Here is a 21,157-nt window from a genome sequence, read left to right as displayed (position 1 = left end):
TACTGTGGTATGTATTAAAAGACTATGTTTCTTAGCCACTGCCAAAAAAATAATGTATCTTGAATGATGTTTCTTTTTATCTTTCATGCATTTATATTTATGTTTTCTTCAGCTTTATCTCATGCCCCCATTGATACTCATTTCTAAAATATAGAACTGAAACACATAAGTATTGAACTTTATAATTTTCTATTAGGCGATCTGAAAGAATTTATTACTTCAATATATGTTCATAAATATTAAATTTATAAGTCTGTTATTTCCCATATAAATTCCTATTAGGGCATTTTATATAAATAAACAAAAATGATTAATTAATTTGCCTTAGAGATTAATTTGACCTCTTGCTTTGGGTAGTGGCATAAAGCATAATAAATAAATACACTAGATACTTTAATACAAGAAAGAAAATTGAATTTTATAGGTTTTTCTATGAATGAACAGGGTTGAATTTTTTTTAGAAAATTTGAATTGGCTATATATAAACACATATATACGTAAATACATTTCTATTGTTTGTATGGTTTTATATATATATAAATATATATGTATTTTTACTTTACATTTTTAATAAACTTTAATATATTGTTTATATATATATATACTTAAATACATATATATGTGTAAACACATGTGTGTGTGCCTGTATATTGTTTTAAAAGAAATAGATCCTGAGGGAATCAGACTATATCATACCAGAGGCTGAAAATGGTCTAATATCTTGATAGACTAAAATTATCTTAGACCAGTAATTTAAGGTAAATTTAAAAACATATATTTAAAATAATTACCAGAAAGGTTTATTAATTGTGGCTGGCAGAGAAACCACTTAGGTATCTGTTGTGATTTTTTCAGACTAGAAACCATGAGCTTAAATCAAGTGCAGCATGGAAGGAAAACAGTGAGAACATTTTTAAACTACTCATTAATATATTACTGTTTATAAGATTAACCATTAATTATGACTTAGGAGAAGGAATCAGTACTCACTAAAAACTACATGAATAAATTTTCTCAGTCTAATGATAGTTAAGAATTATGCTGGCTGGCTAATATATTATTGATCAATAATGTTCTCCTAACCTGGAGTTAAGGCTCTAGAAGCATTTGAGAGAACATAGTCTTTGAGTCTTTCATTTTCAGTATTTTTATTATCCACATGAAGAGAAGAGAGCATATGGTTCCAATATGTGTATAGGATTACTCAAGCTCTTCACTTCTTATTGAGTCAATTCTGGTGAGACACATTTTTTATAGAAATGAGTAAATTTTGTTTTTAAAATTTTTAACACATGGTTGATAGTGTTCTCTTATTGGTTTTTTAGTCTCTTTTTTATCTGTAGTTATGTTTACTTATGTCTTTTCTCTCTGACTCTGTCTTTCCCTCAGTCTCTCTCTTTTCCTCTCTCCATCTACCCCACACCCCATCAGAGTTCTATTTAGTTTTTTTTTTTTTTTTTTACCTCCAAGAACCGATTTAGACTTTGTTGATTTTCTTTAGAGGAAAAATCCCTTTGATTTCTCTTTCACTGATGATGAAAAATAATTACTCTCTCTAGGTATGAGAGCTCAGCATTTTAGAATGTTAGATGAGAAGCAAAATATAGAGAATGAAATTCAAAACCCCCACATTAAACAAACCTTAAATAATTATATTTATCTATTAGTTCTTAAAAATATGTTCGTTCTCTTTTTTCTTATTTCAATGTGTTTAAGTTCATAAAATCTATTCTTAGAAATGTTCTTGAAAACATATGTATGTTGTAAATTAAAAGAAAGATCTTTTTAAAATTACCTTATATAAATTAAAGGCTCAGATATGTTTAATATGATTTCTGCAGTTGCTTTCTAGCTGTGGGATCTTTTTATTTCCTTTTTGCTTAATATTTGTGAGAGCAAAGTGTTTTATTTTTCCTGGTAGTGTTGAAATAATCACTAAAATTTTGTTTCGTAGATTTCTGCTATTGTACAAGCAAACATTTCTTTCACTTTGAAAATTACTACAATACTCTTCAGTTAAATTCTTCAAATAATTATTTATTATTGTTCCTAAACTGCAATATATATAATATAGACTGTTTTGGTGTCAAAGATTTATCTTAATAATTTCTTAGACAAAGATGTGTATTTTCCAAACTTTTGCCTTCTCGTTTACTATACATGTATAACTTACCCTTCTATCTTTGTAGGTTTTTAGAGTCAGACACTACGAATACTTGTTTTTACATTATATATGACATTTTATTTAATCAAACTGTTTCTAGACTTAGCAACATCGAAGTAGTTATTTAACGAGGTTCAGTGACAGCAGGGCTAGGCTTCCAGGAAAAAGAATAATCATCCCATGATACAATTTAAGAATGGCTGAACCTCAAAGTGCCTCCAGCCCATTCACCTCCCCCCACAAAAAATTACTTCCATATTGCTTGAAATCCTCATTTCATTTTGCCAAAATGCCTGGAATTCTACCAATTAAACATTTCTTTAGAGATGCTAAGCATTACCTTTCAAATCAAACAAAAAATATTTCTCAAATGGTGCATATTTATACAGATTTATTCCTTTATAAGTAACTTAGATAAACTGGAGAAGTACAGTAGGACTTTTAGAGGAGAAAACAGAAAATAGTGAGAATATTTTCAAAGAAGGACGAGTTTAAGTGTCATGCTGCCCTTGAGTTGAAAACAAGAAAATCTGGGGAAAAAAACAGTAGTCAATCAACCAACTAGTTTGTATATCCATGACTACAAACATTCGGCTTGATATTGCATTGCTTAGACCAAGTGCACAGGACAATTTTCTGCATCATACTGTTTGATCAATGGCACACTGCCCTGTCTTAACTGTTTTGAATGTTGACATTTGAGTGTTGATATCCACTTGTACCCCATTTAATCACTCATTTGTTTGTTAATTTAGAAGATATTTATGGAGAGCCACCATTACTCCAAAACTCACTCTTATTTTAATGTCCTTCTTTAGTCAAAATGGATTGTCTTTGACTTTTTTTCTTATACTTCTCATTCTACACTCTTCCACCCCCTATTAATGTCTCTGACCATTAGCCTGCAACATGAAGTGCTTTAAATCTGCTCTTTTGGTAAATTAAGTTCCCTGAAAGAGGATGGGAAGGTGGGGAAGAGTTCTCATCTTATTTCTCAACTCAAGGGCAGCATGACACTTAAACCTGTCCTTCCTTGAAAATATTCTCACTATTGGGTGCTCTCATCTCCCACCTGTATGGTAAGGCTCTCGCTTCCTGTGTCTGGGACCCGATTGAGGACTGAGGGCTGTGGGGGTGAGGGTATCGGTGCCCTCTTTCCATCATGGTACCCATCCAGAAAACTGCCGTCCTGCTCCCCATTTCTGTGCACCCTGCCTAGGTCTGCTGTGTGCCTCTGCACTCGCAGCTCCCCGTGGAGGCCTGGCCTTGGCTGCTGGGCACAGCAGAGCTGGAGGTGTTACGCATTCCCCAGCAGAGCTGGGCCACTGACCAGCTGGCACTGGAGTAGGAAGCCCAGCGTTTTTGGCCTTGAAAGGAGCTCTTGAGGCCTACCTTCCATTCCAGAACACCTATCGGGATCACACCGAGGTTGGACTTCACCTGAAATTCTAACCATTGTTTGGCTTCTTCCCTTTCCTCGCCCCTTACCAGCTTCTCCTGGGAACCCTTCCTTAATAAATCAGCGGAGCACACATCCTAGTGCTTCTGGAAAGCCCAACCTAAGGCAGGACCTGCCCTCTCCTGTGTCCCATGTCCCAAATCTAGAAATCCTCTATTTTGGCCCCTCCAGGAAACAAAACTCTAGAATTCTGCCAGGGTGAGGAAGAAGACCTCTCCTGGTGCTTGGAGTTGCAGGAGATTCTGGAATCTATTGTTTTCTTAAACAGCTTTTAATCATTCTCTCTCCTTCATCACGTCAAGCACTGGAGGTACCCAGTGCTCTCCAGACCAGCATAAATTGCACGTCTCAGTTTTCCTACTGCTGCTTTAAGATTTGATCTACTAAGTAAGGTCTCACTCTTCCATCTGCTTCCTGGTTTCCAAAATTTAAAATTTTGATAATAGAGTTGGATGATAATGTTGGTAGAATCTCCCAGAAAGTGTAGGTGTAGTGAGATCGTGTGTGGGTGTATGGATATATGTGCATGAATAAATGCACAACCAGTGAGCTGGCTTTCTCCCAGAGGGGAATGGGGTGGCTGGGAGGCAGAAGAAGTTTGGAGAGAGACTTAGTTTTCACTGCTTTCTATCTTATAGCTTCTGAATTTTACACTATACACATATACTGTCTGTTCAAAAAGCAATGATCTCACTCAAAGTGAGATCTAGCTTATTAGTCATAAGCTATCCCTCAAAAATATACTAAAGAATATGCCTCAGTAAAACAAATTTGAACTTAATAGGAAGGAGTGGGTTGCAGAAACCAATGCTGAGCCAGGAAATTGATGAGCCTGTTGGTAAATCTAAAGGTATTCTCATATAAATTAGGAAAACAAACAAACAAACCAAAAAAACCCAGTCGCAATGACTCATCTGGAGTCGCTGAAAACTATGTGTAATTAATTAATAAATCCCTCCTCATCGAGAATGACAGCTGGCCACCTTAACAGGGAGTGACTCTAGGTGGGAGAGTCTCCAGGTGTTCATTGTACTCTTCTTTTGACTATTTTGTAAGATTAAAACATTTTAAGATCAAAATTGGAAATTTGTAGCACAGTTGAAAAATCTGAATATTAACTGGATATTTGATGCTGTTAAGGAAACACTGTTAGTGTTGCAAGTGTTGTGGTGTTTTGCAAAACTGCCCTCTCTTAGAGCTGTATCCTGAAATAGATTCAGACGAAACATTATACCATGTGAGATTTTCAAAGTTTAAAATGGGGGTAGAGGGAAAGACGTACAGATAAAACCACCAAACAACAGATTTGGTAATTGTTGAAGCTCAGTGATGAGGACATAAGGATTCCTTACTTATTTGCTTCACTTTGACATATATTTGAATTTTTCCATAATAAAAATATTTAAAAATCAACAAAAAGAAAAAACACAGTCTGTGATGGTTTGAAGCATTTTCTCGAAGTTAATCCATTCCTGTGGGTGTAAGTAGGACCTTTGGTGGATAAGATCTTAAGAAGCGTGTCCCACTTCATTCAGGGTGGGTCATAAGCCTTTTTCTGGAGTCCTTTATAAGAGGATGAAATTCAGAGAAAGATGCAGAGAGAAAGCCACAGAAGGAGAGAGGAAGCCGCCGAAGCCAGAAGCTGGGAACAGGGAAACCCAGAAGAGAAGGGAGAGACCAGCAGATGTCGCAGTGTCCCTTGCTGTCTGACAGAGGAGCACAGGATCGCCAGCAGCCTGTCTTCAGGAAGAAGGTATCATCTTGGTGATGCCTAGATGTGAACATTTGTATGGCCTCAGAATGGTAAGCTTGTAAACTAATAAATTCCCATTGCTAAAAGCCAACCCATTTTATGCTATATTGCATTTTGGCAGTCTGCAGACTGAAACGTGGTCCCTATTTATCTCCACTAATCCAGAATTGCAAACTCTGAAAAAATCTTGTCTAATATACTACATGTTGATTAAACTCTTGAGAATAAATTTATACTATCTAGATAAAGAGAAACGAAGAGAATGTTAATTTTCAATAAGAAATGCAAATACCAAGGGTACTACACTTTTGAGTTCTTTGATGAGTGCATTAGATCTTTATAGGTCAGTGCTGACTGAGTAAGCTTGGAATCAGAATAAAGGGGAGTTGGTTAGGTGATTCAGAATTTTTCTTTTGCATGGGCAGACACTGGGAATCGAACCCAGGTCTCCAGCATGGCAGGTGAGAACTCTGCCTACTGAGCCACCGTGGCCCACCCAGGTGATTCAAACTTTTAATGGCAGCAGGTGACGAAAGGTGAATTTATCTCCTAAATAGGAACAGAAGAGCCACTGGCACCATTAGGCTGTATAATGGAAGGGATCTTCTTCCTTGGCCTTGAATGGACATTATTGGTATTTGCCGTATGATTCTAATTCTGCTTTGTTCCCTTTGCTGACAAAAGCCCTTTCTGTTTGACACATTTTTTTTTCTTTAGATAAGGTAAGAACCTCAATCACGATGTGGTCAGTTTTTTCTCTATGTATCTCTAGTGTGAACTGTTAAATCTCAATTTTGCTGCTGAGGGCAACCAATGTTCTTAGGGGACGATTACTTTTATTCTTATATATCACGCACATTAAATCAATACATAAGCATGCGCATATGCATATAAACCTTTATATCAGGCACTCTCATACTGTGGGTGGTGACTTCAAATGATGTATTTTTTTGCTTTAAGAATCAATTTATAATTCATGCCATGGTAAGTGAATGTTCTGTAATTAAATTTCTGTTCTGGATATGATTTTTTTGCTAGTGTCCATTTTTATCAGTTATATATGCTCAAATAGTTCAATAAGGTTTTTTTGAAAATCAGTAATCTATCATCCCCACACTCCTTCCATTTTCCCTGCCCTAGATACACCTTCATCTACAGTTTTAGCTGGTATTTTTGGTATTTATCTTTAAGTCTCTAGATAATGTGACTGAAATTTTGCCTTTCTGATTTGTCAGTTTTACAAACTGTCAATTGACTTTCTAGTAGGAAGGGTCAGGAATGAACTCTTTCCTCCACATTCCCTCATCATTCATAAAAAACCTTCCCATCCCCCATTTCCCAATATAATTATGCTGCTATTTGGACTAGATCAACATTATGTTAGCATTATTATGACTATGCAAGTACTGTTCAGAACTGAATAATGTGGTAAACCATGATTAATTTCCATTGCAGCTCAAAATTTTATTTTTCCTTTTTGTTATTAATTATTCTTACCCTTCATTAAAATTAGTTTTCTATGTGTTTGCAGCTAGCTCAGCATCAAAGCCATCCCCCAAATATCTACATTTCTTCTTGAGATTCTCAAATACATCAATACACCATCAATTTCATCGTTTTGGAGAAGGGTGATATTCCCTAACACAGGTTGATTGTCTTTTATGCCTGGTCCACAACTGTCGCCTTGGGGAACCCCATCATCACCCCCATTGTGAATGTCATATCTTACCCCATATCTTCTGTTTTGGCTTATTCCATTGTCCTGTACATGAGACACAACATGTTTGAATTTATGCATATCTATACGTATCTTCCGGTTTGGAAATAATTTTCTTTCAGAATTTTGAAAGCAACGCTCTGATTCTAGTTTCAGTGAATACTATTGAGAAGTCATTCTGTTATTTGATTTGTTTTCTGTGTGCTCTTTTTTTAAAAAAGTATCTTCTCTGGAAGCTCGTAGGGTCTTCCTTTTGTCCCATATTTCACTGTCGAGGGGGTGTATTTTCATGCACTGTGCTCTCAGTGGGCTGTTTCAATGTTTAATCTCATATCCTTCAATGTTTGGAAATTTCTTAAATTATTTTGTTCATAATTTTCTCTTGTCTCATTCTATTTTCTTATTCCTTTTGGCAACTCCTTTTATTTGAATAGTGACTTCTGGATTGATTTTCCAATATTTTTTAAAATCTCTTTTTTCTTATTTCCTTTTCTTTTTTTTTTTTTTTAACATGGCCAGGCACTGGGAACCGAACCCAGGTCCTCAGGCATGGCAGGCAAGCATTCTTACCTGCTGAGTCACCGTGGCCCTCTTTTTTCTTATTTTCTATCTCCTTGTCCATTCGTTCTTTCTGGGATATTGTCTCAAATTTATCTTCCCAGCCTTTTATTGGATTTTTCAATTTTCTATTCCTATATTTTCAATTTCCAAGAGCTCCCTTATGTTTTCTGGAATATTCCTTTAATATAGCAACCTTCTCTTGTTTTATGGTTGTAATATGCTCATTTATGCCTCTGAAGATATTAATCATGGTTTTTTTTAAAGTTTTCTTCTTCACATTTTCTGTTTCATTGAAGTTGCTTTCTACTGTAATTTTGTTTTGTTCTCTTTAAGGGTATTTTCTCAGGAGTATTGTAGTTCTGGTTTTTGTGTTCATATTTAAGAATGGGAGGCTCAAATGATGATTTGAAACCTTGGGAACATGGTGGGGGCTTATACTATTGCCTCATTGTGAGATGGTAGACTGGATGGTTTTATACCTTCAACCTCAGGTTATTCCTCTTGAGCTAATCCAACTTCCCGGGAAAGACTTTGCAAGACTTCTACCTGGAGAGCAGCAGCCTGGCTGCAAGTATCCTGGGCACTCTGGAGAAGAGCGCTGGGGGCTGGGGGTATGTGTCCCTTCATCCTCTAGTTTTCCACTCTTACCTGTACCTGTGTCCCCCAGTCTCTAGTATCTGCTTCACTTTTTCTTTTCTTTCTTTTTTTTTTTTTACAGAGAAGTACTTGTCAATATTTTTTTGGGCTAAGGCAAGGATATCAGGATCCAACATTTTCCTAAATAGCTCTGAACTAGCCTCTCTGTATTAGCATTCCTTTTCTCATCTTATTTTCAGAGGTCTCTGGGGCCAACAAGTCCAGAGACTTTTCAGTTTAAAGCCAATAACTCCCTGATTTTCCCTGATGTGTGCTTAGACTCCAGGTTTCTCAAATCTTCAAGAATTTGCCACTTGTTCAGCTATGGTTTCCAAACTGTTGTTTTTCTCCTCTTTTCACCCTGTTTTTATGTGCTTACATTATTTTCTTTATAGCCATTTTATTGAGATACAATTGACTTACAGTAAACTATACATATTTAAAGGGTATGTTATAAATTATATACACTATGAATATATACAATAAATAATAAATGCAGAAGAGTTTTTAATTTCTAGAATTTCATAAAGATGGAATCATGCACTATATACTCTGTTTTGTCTGGCCTTTTCACTCAGCATAATTATTTTTAGATTCATCCAAATAGCAGCACATTTCAAAAGTACATAGATTTTTATTGCTCAATATGGTTACAGTTATTGGTGGGTATTTACATTGTTTCCAGTTTTGGGCTATTACAAATAAAGTTATGTATATTTGTATACAAGTCTTTATGCGGGCACATGGTTTCATCTCTCTGGAATAAATATTTAGGAGTGGAATGGCTGAGTCACATGGTAGGTGAATGTTTAACTTTTACAACTGTACTAAACTTCTTTCATAATTATTGCAATTGTTGTAGCATTTTACATTCCTATCAACAATGCGTGAGCGTTCTGTCACAACCTTTTTAACTTTCCATGTGGTCTGTCTTTTACATTTTAGCCATTCTAATAGGTGGGCAAGTGTGTAGTGGTATCTCATTATGATTTAAGTTTCATTTTCCTAAGATTTATTGATTTTGAAAATCTTTTCCTGTGCTTATTTGACATCTTTACACCTTTGCAGAAGTGTCTGTTCAAATAGTTTGTGCCTTTAAAGGGTATGTTATAAATTATATACACTATGAATATATACAATAAATACTTAATAAATGCAGAAGAGTTTTTAATTTCTAGAATTAAAAAAATTAAAAATTGAGATGTTTTCTTTTCTTTTATATTGAATTTGGGTGTCCTTTATATACCCTGTGCACAAGCCCTTTATCAGACATATGACTAGTTTCCTAATTCTATCTTTTCATTCTCTTAAGTGTCTTTTGAACAGCAGGTGTTTTTCATTTTGATGAAATTTAATTTATCAATCTTTTTCGTTCATGAATCATGCTTATGATGTCATAGTTATGAATATTTTCCTTAACCCAAGGTCACAAACCTTTATCCAATGTTTTCTTTGATAAATAATTTTTCCAAGACAATTTGTTGAAAAATCTACCATTTTTCCAGTTGTTTTTGTACCTTGGTCAAAAATCAGTTGTTTATGCATGTATGAGTCTGTTTTTGACTGTCTGTTCTGTTCCATAAGCCAATGTATCTGTATTTATCTCAATTTCACACTGATCTGATAACTGTAGCTTTATAACTCTTGAAATGAGATAGTGTTAGTTATCTAAGCTTTGTCTTTTTCAAAGTTGTTTTGGCTATTTTATGTCCTTTCTAATTCCATATGAATCTTATAATTAACTTGTTAACTTTTATAAAAACCCTGGGTAGATTTTGATTGAGATTGTGTTGAATCTATAGAGCAATTGGGAGATTTTTTTTACATCTTGATAATATTGAATGCTCCTTCCCACAAATACAGTGTTTTCCCAGTTAATTAGGTCTTTCGTTTTTCTCAGAAGTTATTTTTTGTTTTAAGTTTACTGGTCTTTCACATCTTTTGTCATATTTATTCCTAAATATTATATTTTATGCTATTTAAATACCGTTTTTTTAAAATTTCAATTTCCAATTCTTCATAACTGATATATAAAAGCACCATTTATTTTCATATATTGATTTTGTTTCCCTCAACCTTATTAAATTTGCTTATCAGTCTTGGTAGGTTTTTGTTAATTCAATTGGAATTTTTACACAGATGATCATTTAGTCAAAGAATTATGACAGTTTTACCTCTTCCTTTCTAATTTGGACATCTTTTTGTTGTTGTTGTTGTCTGCCTTACTGAACTGGCTAAAACTTTCAGTACAATGCTGAATATAAGTGGTAAGAGTGGACAGCTTTGCCTTGCTTCTATCTTATTGGAAATGGATCCAGTCTTTCCGTATTAAGTCTGATGTGAGTTGTACATTTTTTCATAGATGTCCTTTAGCAAGTTGAGGAAGTTCCCTTGCATTCCAAATTTGCTGAGAATTTTTTTTTACAAGAATGTATAATATATTTCGTCAAATGCTTTCTTGATGTCTGCTGAGATGATTATATAATTTTTCTTTTCAGTCCGGTAATATGATAAGCTACATTGATTGATATTTGAATGTTAAACAAATCTTGTATTCATAGGATGAATTTTACTTAGTGATGATGTTTTATCCATATTATATATTGTTGGAATCTTTTTTAAAATGTTGTTTAACATTTTTGCATTTATATTCAAGAGGGGTGTTGGTTTTTAGTCTTGTCTTTTTGTTCTACTTAATGACCTCCAAGAAGTAGAGAAGTATTCCTACCTTTTCAATTTTCTGGAAGAATGTGTGTAGAGCAGACATTACTTCATCCTTAAAAGTTTGGTGGAATTAATCGGCGAAGCCATCTGAGCTTGGAGTTTTCTTTTGGTAAGATTTTGAACTTCATATTCTATTTCTTTAACAATTGTAGCATTATTCATTATCTATTCTTGAAATGTTGCTTGTGTCTTTACTTGAATTTAATTTGTTTTGAATCTTTTGGCATAAAATTGTTTGCAATAGGCTCTGGTCATCCTTTTTTAATATCTGTGCTACCTCTCTCATTCTTGTTTAGGAAATCTGCATTTTCTCTCTTTACTTTCTGTCCAGCCTGGGTAGAAATTTGCTAATTTTATTGCTTTTCTCAAAGAACCAGCATTTAATTTCATTGATTTTCTTATTCTTATTTCATTCTTTATTACTCTGATCTATATTTTTCTTCCACTTACTTTCCATGTAATTTGTCTTTGTTTTTGGAGTGTCTTAAGGTGGAATTTAGCTGACTGATATGAGATCTTTCTTTTCCAATGTAGAGATTTAGTGCTATAAATTCTTTCCTAATTACTGCTTTACCAGCATCCCACATATTATGCTCTGCATTGTTTTTGTTTTCATTTAATTCAAAATATTTTATGTTTCCTTTTTAACTATTTAAATGGTTATTTAAAAGTGTGTTGTTTCTAAATATTTAGGATTTTCCAGATATTTTTCTTTTATTTATTTCCAATTTATGTCCACTGTGGTCAGAGAACATACTTTGTATAACATAATTTCTTTTAAGTATAAGTGTGTCTCAAATATTGCATGGCCAATATGCCAAAAAACTATTTGTTGTTCATCTGAAGTCAAACGTAATTGGGAATCTTGTATTTTATCTGAAAATCCTAGTAATGGAACTGGCATCTGAATTCAGAGTTGCCCTACTCACAGCTGATTTCCTAAACTTAGTATGATAGTTCTTTACCACTAGTATTCATTTAGTCAAACTAAAGAATGTCTTACCAAGACTACTTTTACTCCTAGTTCATTTAATTAGAGTAAATACTTTCCATGATCTTCCAATATTACATTCATATGGCTATATAAATGCTTATGACTTTTCTGAAAGCAAAAGGATTTTAACAGCATAAAATGTGATCTAAGTTTTTATCACTAGTTGTGTGTGTAATAGGATACCAATAGGCAGACTCCCCTATCATCTCTCTGTTGTTAATTCAGTTCAGTGAATAACTCCAATTATGATGACAGGGAAAGAGCATATGCATTATCACAAATCATCTTTCATCTTTGACATAAATGGAAAAGATTCATCTCAGTAATTTCATACTTATACTTAAAACAAATTTAGTATTGTGTTTGAAGTCATGCTTTTAAAAGCAATAGGCGCCATAGTTTGGAATCAATAACATAGATATGTCTGTCATTTAAATATGGTTCTTTTTCTTTTTTAAATACTGTTTCATCTTTAACTTAAATCCTTAATGAAATATGTAGACAAAAATCAAGAAAGATAGGCAGATACACACGTAAAAAGAAATTGAACCAAAATATTTCCATATGAATTAATACAAATATTTTCTAATAGTGGTTATATGCTGATTTTATTATTTATTTGGATTCTTTTAGTGTTCTCATATTGCGAGCTTTTCCTGCAAAATCTATAAGTAATATGTAAATAAACCTAGATTATATACTAAAAAAAATTCACACTAAATATTCTGTAAAATTAAACTATAAAATGGGTAGACTACTTGGACTTAAATTACTTAAATCCTGGCTTCACTGTTTATTAGATGCAACCTACAATAAGTTTCCTAGTCTTTCTGTCTCAGTTTTCTTATCTATAAAATGGTGAGGTTAATACCACCATGCCACATAGGGCTTTTGTGAAGAGTAGATGATTTGTATAACGTGTGTAGAACAATTCCTGGTACATAGTAAGCAGTAGATGGTTAACTTTTGTTAACATCTCATGACCATCAACGTATCACTTTCATCAAAGTCAAAATGCCCTTGTTCACATTCTCAGTTCTCTTTCCCATTTATCCCTTCACCTTCCTTGTCTGGCAAAACCTCAAACCCGTTTAAACCCAACCCTCCTCTGGACTTGCACATAGAAAACTAGAGGGAAAAGATCGTGTTGTCAGCTTTCACTTTAAATTGATAGCTAATTTGGCTATAGCTACCGGCCAGAAATCCAATTGCATTTCCACGTTTCATTCCATCTCCCTTCACTCTTTTGCTTTCTTACCAACCTTGCAGGTCCCCCCCAACTCTTTCTATTTCTTTGAGAAACTGTACACAATCAGAAGAGAGCTACAAACCTCCACAAGCAGTTTTCTTAGTCTTTGGCTCCCCCATTTGTGTGTGGGCTCCCCCCAACCTGCATACATGCATTAGGTCACCTAACAAATCTGTTAGATAATGTTAATCTGAAACTTAACATGTCTAAAACCACACTCCTGACTTCTCCAGCAAATTGCCCCATCTCAGGAAATGGCAGCTCCATCCTTACAGTTCCTCAGGTCCAGGTCCAGTTCCTATAGTTCCCTCTGCCTTTCTGCTCACACTCGGCATCCTTTTGTATGAGGCTGGGAAGAGCACCTGGCACATAGAAACATTTTCATAATCTGGAAAAATTAGATAATAAATAATAGCAACTATCAATAATTTGGGGAAGAATGAAATCAATAATCGATGAAAAGTGCTGAACAGGGTATAGGGATTTTTCCATAAATACTGTAGCTATTTTAATAGTTATTGATTGTCCTTCTGTTCCCCCTTCATAAAATGGATCTAGACCACACTAATGTAGATGAATAGATACACACTTGCAACTGAATGTAAAATACAATGGGTTTAAATGCTAGCAGATGTGTATCAACATGAAAAAGAATGTACTATTTGCCCCAATTGAAGGGCAGCTCATGTCAGACTGCTCATATGAGTTTAGTTTGAGAGGTACCCAAAGAATTTCATGATTGAAATTGGTGTAGTGTAGTGTAATGTATTGGTAGTAGTTTAACTTGAGTCTGATTTTTTGAGTATACATTTTACCTTCCGTATAACTTTGGCAACTTTCTTGGATGCGGTGTCTCGGTTTCCTCATCTGTAATAAGGGAATTATACTAGCACCTCCCATAGGATTGTGCAAATGGTTCATATTTGTGCAGTGTTTAGTGCAGTGACTAATGCATAGAAAGTGCTTGATAAGTGTGCAAAAGTTTTATTTTTGTTAGGATAAAGTGGTTTTCAATCTATAAGAGGATTCCAAGACACACATATAAAGGATTGTGTTTGAACTCATCTCTCTTACTAGTATTAGGATCTATTTGTATGGAAATCTTTGTTCATAACATCAAAAATAGAAATCTCAGCATGATTTTGCCCCTGGCCCATTGTGTTTCTGAAATAAAAGGATTGCTTTAGCTGCACTTAAAGCATGGGGAATATCGATAACAAATGTTTGTTACTCTTATTCATCTAATAAGTAGTTATTAAGCACTACTTATTTGTAATTTGTAAATTGAATCTAATTTGTTTTGCATCTTTTGGCATAAAATTGTTTACAATAGGCTCTGGTCATCCTTCTTTAATATCTGTACTACCTCTCTCATTCTTGTTTAGGAAATTTACCCTTGGTAAAATTGTAAACTGACATACTTTTTGCTATCACAAGAATTATGGTATGATACAAGTAAAGGACATTTGCTCACATGAATTACCATTAGAGCAACTGTTTCTTTTCTTTATATACCTGTGTTGTATTAAGGATTGGGTAAATTTGATTGCAGTGGAGGGTGCCAGTTTTTAGAAAGCAATACAACAGTACTGGAATACAGTGAGCATAGGGTGCTAGTTCACCCAGGTTTCCCATACAGTTCCCCACATAACTGGTGAAACTTAAATTGTCTTCATTCCGCTAAAGTAGACAAGGCTTTCTGCAGGAGTAAATTTGGAAAAAGACACCTCTTCATGACTATTGGCCTATCCTAGTTGCGTGTCTTACATCTTACATTCGCGGTTAAGTTGAAGTGGAACCACATTTTCGGTCTCTAAATTTGTGCCCAGACAACTTCCAGGTAGCTGAAGTCTACAGGGGCAGGTAGCCAAAACTGTGAAGGAAAATAATGTTCAGCATGTAGCTGTTTATAAGGCACCAGTAATTCATTTTATTCCCTAGTGTTTAATCTCTTAAATATGCTTCCCAAATAATTGCTTGCTCCAAAAAAACTGAAGAGAAAGCAAGAACCTAAGAAATTGAAGAATATTTTGCAAATAAATAAACTTACACACATCGTGAGTAAGATCTGGTAACATGGAAAGTGTAAGTTAGTTACATCTCAGTGACTGTAACTCTGCAAAATGAAAGAATATTTCCAATATGTTAAAATTTTACATCAGAGCATGTAATAAATTCCTTATGTTGAATGTAAAGAATTAGGCTATTATTATTAATTAAGGACAAATGGTTTCTATCTGATCTGATTAAATATACTTGATATAAATACCTTAAAATATTTATTAGAAGGGATAACTCATTAATAGACTATCTGGTAGCCCAGATGACTTGCTTGGGCAATGACAGAAAAAACACATTTGAGGATTTTAGAAATATTTAATGAATTTCAATACTGCCTTCTTGGGGTCAAGCCACTTTAATGTTTAATATTCAGAGGCCCAAGTTCAAAACTTCTGAGTAAAACTTTGCATATTTTTACTTTGGAAGACAAAGATTCTAAATCTGCCACAAATTTAGATGACAAAGCTTTAGAGATTATAGATTACAGTTTTATTTTTGCGGAAACAACCATACATTATGTGGTGGCTGAGAGACCCAGAAATTGAATACTAGTAAGCTTTGTAGTCTTTCTTCACAGAAAGGCCCCAAAAAGCTCACAAAAGAATTATCCTTCATAGCATAAGCATTTCTACCCACATATTCCACCTCCATCAAAGACCTGAATAATATTTTACGATCCCCCAACTAGATCAAATATTGGCAAGAAGTTGACCTTGGATTGATTAGTGTATGATTTAACCTATTGGTGACAGCATTTTGCCACTGGATGACTGAATGGGGATCTTACATGACATTTCCTAGCAACCATGTCAAATAGTCACACTGTGTTAAATATTTGGGCATGTATTTTCCTATAGGTCTCCTTTTTCTCCCTAACTATTATTTTCAGATAAGGCTCTATTTTAAATATGTTTAATTTGAGAATAACAAATGGTTTATACCTAACTCATTGATAAATGTAAATATACATCTCAAATTTGATCACAGCTTTCTAGCAAGATATGCAAACTAAGAACCCCTTATTTTGTACTATGCTCAAGTTATAACGATTCATGTCTTAGTCCATGATTTTCTTGTAAGAAATTAATGGGGAATATTTGAAATGATTTTTTTTCATTCATAAGCTTATTCCCCTCTGTACCACCTTCACTTATATTGCATATAGCTTTTCAAAAACTTTGGTCCTCTGCTTGTAGTGTGTGAGGCATCTATTATTAATGAAATATTGGTGTTTTTTCTGAATTGTCTTGAGAGAACAGTTTTCTCTTACTCAGAAAAAAAGTCCTTTGGAAAGGAGTATTCTTACAGAAAAATCATTATATCCACATATGTTCATAAGATACACTATAAAATTTAGTAGTCCCATCACATGTAAGCTTCAGATATTGTTGCTTTAATGCATTCCCTCACTACTTTGATAAAAGCCTTAAGATGTTGCCACTAGTTCTTTGATGATTTCCTCTGATGTTACAGTACCTCTCGTTTTTTCTCCAAAAAAAATCTGTTTTACATAAACATGAGAAGTCAAGGCAGTTTGAGCTGACGAGTAAAAAGTTTCAAGTTTTAGCAACAAAAGTACATATATTTGTGATCTGATCTCTCACACATTATAGTCAACTTACTTAATATAACACGTCTATTATAGATTTCTGGAAAATATCAACCATTATCTTAAAGTGTAATCTAAATGTGTTATTCAAATGTATAATTTTGAGGTTTATTGGGGAATTGCCCCATTGAATTAATGAGACTTATTAATGAAATTTAGAGGGAGAAAAGTCATATTGACTTGGCTATTGACTCATTCTAATTCATTTTCCCCCTCTCCGTGCCTGACTCCTGAATGAATGCTGCATTCTGCTGGATTCAGGCATGTACAATTTTTTAAACCTTTATTTCTAGCTTCCAAATTATATTGTGGCAGTTGTATTTACTAGAAAGTCTTTGTGGATTATTTATTATGTCCAAAGTTAAATTTAATGTTCTTATAGGGATGAACTATTAACAACTTAATCATGAACTTTAATTTGTCTATTTTGACTAAGAAATTCTCTTTTCAATGTAACACTTAATAGTTGAAATTAAATAATATTAGGTAAATAACCCAGAACTCATCCATGATGTGTGGTGGTCCTTATCTCATACATGACTTCTTTTTTTGTATATTATCAAGATCTGGGTCAAAATCATCTACACTGTAGGTATTTCCCTGAGCCTATATAATCCATTTAGTCGTGTTCTCTTCACACACAATGTAGTGCTTCTAATGCTTATGTTGTATTAAATTTCTCATAAAGCCAAGAATATTCTTCTGTTGTTCTCTACTAGATAAAAATCCCATTCTACCAACTCACAGTGATATCTGTGGGATTGCATGCATCTCATTGTGCTAAAATGTCATTTTCTCTTTGCCACCTCTAGTCCATGGATTGATAATATAGACATTTAAAATCTAACTTTTGTGCCTGATGCTTTTTACTTGCTTTTTTACCTTTTAAATTTAGGTTATTAGACACTATTTCCACTATTGCTCCTTCTCTGTCACACCTGTTGTGTTTCTCTAATACCTGCTTTATAGCTTTACATTAGATTGCCAGCAGAAGGAGAACAGTTGGAGACCTTCAGATTGTGAGATGCACATGCATGTGACTAGTCCCTCGCTCACCCCTTGTGGACAAATCTCTCCTTGCAGGGTGAGAGTGACCATCCGCCATATTGTTTGCACGTATGTGTGTATATGCATATGTCCTCTTTGTTTCAGAGCTCTCGTCCAAAATAGGGAGAAATAACAGGGACTATAAATCCTATGAAATCCCTGGTTTTTTTCGAAGCTCTGCCTATTTTGAGTTGAGAACAGAAAATGAAGAACAGCTTTCTACATGATTATTAGCAGCAGGAAAACACCCGAGAGAATGGTTACTTCTGAGCACACTATTCCCTTTCATAGCTCTTCAGATATTCCAAAATGGTCACTGCTAATAACCAACTCTCCCTTTCTTAACATAGGAATTTTTCAAAGGATTGAATTTTCGAATATTCTAACCTTAAAACTTCTAGTTTGTCATCTTATATTTTTAAATCACTGTATTAATAGATATGCAATAACATATGCATAACAGAATACAGTCCCTGACACATAATCCACATGCCCCAAATTACTGGAGTCTAGAGGTAGCCTGTGAATAAAGTTGCTTGCATTTTGTAATAATTGGTCCACCTCCCCCTAGCATTTTCATTCACTTCTTGTTTCTTTTTATGCTTTCTTCCTTTCTCTTATTGGTTGATAGTAGCAAATATTATCATCTGGAAAATGTAATATACATATGTGTGTGTGTATATATATATATATATATATATATATATATATATATATATATATATATATATATATATAATATACTATATTGAAAGATAAGACATCTTGCATAGTTTATATCCAGTATAATTAGCATGTCAACATGCTAGTTTAACATACCCAGTTATTTACATTTTGATAAGCGTTTCAGTTAGCAAATATTTTGTTAACTCTATCTACCTGTACTTAACAGAGCCTTTTCATTTCAGTGTCATGAGAGGAGATAGATACCCACGCCACCTGAACTAAGTATCCTGGGAAATTAAATATTAACAGTCCCTTGAGGGAAACCTTCACCTAGCAAGAACATATTCCATTTTAAATTTCCTAAGCCATGATAGTATATCTAATTTATCTTGCTCTTTGAACACTGTCAAAATAAAAGTGAATAATTCAATGCTAATTCTTTACTATATGACCTAAGAATCACAACAGTAAGAAATGCAGAGACCGTACATGGAATATGGCAAATCTGCATTAAACCATATCACTTAAGTCCCACTTAATAATGATGGGGCTGGGAAAGTGGTTTGGATGTGTAGGATACTTTTCATGGCCATGATCTTAGTGGCTGGACATTTTAATTGATTTAGGCATTATATATCATACATAATTATTATAGTTTCCTCCAAAAAAACTTTGTTTGCTTATATAAAAAATTGAATTTATTAAATGTTTATCTTATATTTTCATGTCCTGAAAAGTGACAATTTCTTCCTTGCAGATAGATTCGGAAAGGTATTTTTAACATAGACCTTAAAAACAAAAATCATGATACCCATATACATGCATAGTTTTTTTCTTTTTAATTTTAGTTTTGATTCCCCAGATCATGTTATTGACATCACTATCATCTTCATCTGTCTGTCTACTTTCTTCCCCCTTTCTTATTGTTCCATCTTCATCTACCCTTCCTATCTTTTTCTTTGTACGTAAGTGAAATGATTAAGAATAGCACATAGCTTATTTGAGTGACTGAATTTATATCTCATATGACTTTATAGGAGACCTATTCTTTACGAAATAATGATTTCCTCAGAAAGGTAGATATATTAAAAGCCATTGACAGAGTGCCATCACCATTAATCCTATTAAAAACTGCTCTAGTTTTCCTCTCTTCTGGGCATGTGGTAGGTTTCTAGGTTAATTTCTTTCAAAGTTAAACTTGACTATTGACTTCTTTGGGCAATTTATAATGAGCAAAAGTGAAGAATGTCTTTTGAGCAGGAGCTTTAAGAGCCCAGGGATGATTCCTCACATCCTGCCTCACTGGCATTGAAAACATGTGGAGATACATCCATCATCATGGATTCCCGAGACTCTGTGTAGAACAAAGTTTCCCCACAATCCGCACTGGACCGGGAGAGTGTGAAATATCTTTTTGGTTTTATTAGGCCACCGTGTGCTTTGGAGTTGTTTGTTGAGATAGCATGTCTTCACCGACCCTGTTTGACAGTGGAAATGTACAGTTTTGGCAGACTATAGAAGGCCTGCCTTTTTTTTTTGCATGGGCAGGCACTGGGAATCGAGCCCGGGTCTCCAGCTAGGCAGGGGAGAACTCTGCCACTGAGTCACCATTGCACCACACCCTGTTTTTTTTTTTTTTTTTTTTAATCTCTAGGGAGCTGCAGTGTCAATCATTGGAGATGCCACCTCATTTAGAACATTATAGCATTACAAAGGAAGATGCTTTATAACTGTATTTATTTTAGATATGTTGTCCAGTCTGGGCACACCAGTGTTAATGAAATTAAATGAAAACACCCATGCAATCAGTTTGATTTCTACAATTTTACTAATGTATCTTCCCTTGTTTCCCTTAAGGATCCGTTACCTTCTGAATGCAACTGCCTTTGGGAGAGAGAATATTTTAAGTCTTATCAGGGTAATTTATGCCTTAGTGAATAATGAATTAGAATATTTTCCAAGAATAGTTTTAAACAGTAGTAAAAGTGGGGAAGAGATAAGAGATCATAGTGCCTGGGTTGGCAAAAGGGAAAAGGATACAGAAATTGCACATTAAAGGTACAGTTTGTCTACTTCATAATTTACAGAAAGGCTGGCTTTTTATTTAATACTCTAGAGTGTGCCAAGATTAAGCATACACCCTAGAGAAAACTCAAAGCCCTTGATATCATAAAAGAATTAGAATATATCGGTGCCTTATAAGTTCCTAGAGACTCTTTGTTCTTCAAAACAGAGTTGCTGGGAGGATAAAATCTTGAACAACACATTTGATTTCCTTGTTTGAATTTACCCGCTTCCTCATGGAGCAATGATAAAAGCTCGCGTCTCTGCTGACACTTGTGAGGGATTTCGAGGTAGATAATAATCATTCTAGAAGTGAAAAAGGACAACTACTGGCATCGTATAACGACATATGCATTGATGTTTGCTCCATGGCACTTGTGCCTGACGTGCTTCTTGTTAAGTGAACTTCCAGAGAGTAAAACTGGAGTGAAGTTTTTCCAAAGAATTTATAAG

The 21,157-nt window shown here is 34.3% G+C and overlaps 1 protein-coding gene across 5 annotated transcripts in view; it reads left to right on the top strand.

Annotated features, from left to right (window-relative positions):
• TFEC (transcription factor EC) overlaps positions 1-21,157 on the top strand; it is a 203,492-nt gene that overhangs the window by 86,401 nt on the left and 95,934 nt on the right. The window contains exon 1 of one of the 5 annotated variants that reach the window (XM_077114688.1): positions 11,013-11,123. The exons of the other annotated variants lie outside the window; for them this stretch is intronic. The gene's annotated coding sequence lies outside the window, so the exon portion shown is untranslated. Of the gene's footprint in view, positions 1-11,012; positions 11,124-21,157 lie in introns of those variants that run through there. 5 annotated transcript variants of the gene reach the window in all.

This window comes from Tamandua tetradactyla, chromosome 1 (assembly GCF_023851605.1).
Source record: "Tamandua tetradactyla isolate mTamTet1 chromosome 1, mTamTet1.pri, whole genome shotgun sequence".
Taxonomy (NCBI): Eukaryota; Metazoa; Chordata; class Mammalia; order Pilosa; family Myrmecophagidae; genus Tamandua; species Tamandua tetradactyla.
The sequence above is the reverse complement of the archived record's forward strand: the minus strand, read 5'-3'. Positions and strand labels throughout refer to the sequence as shown.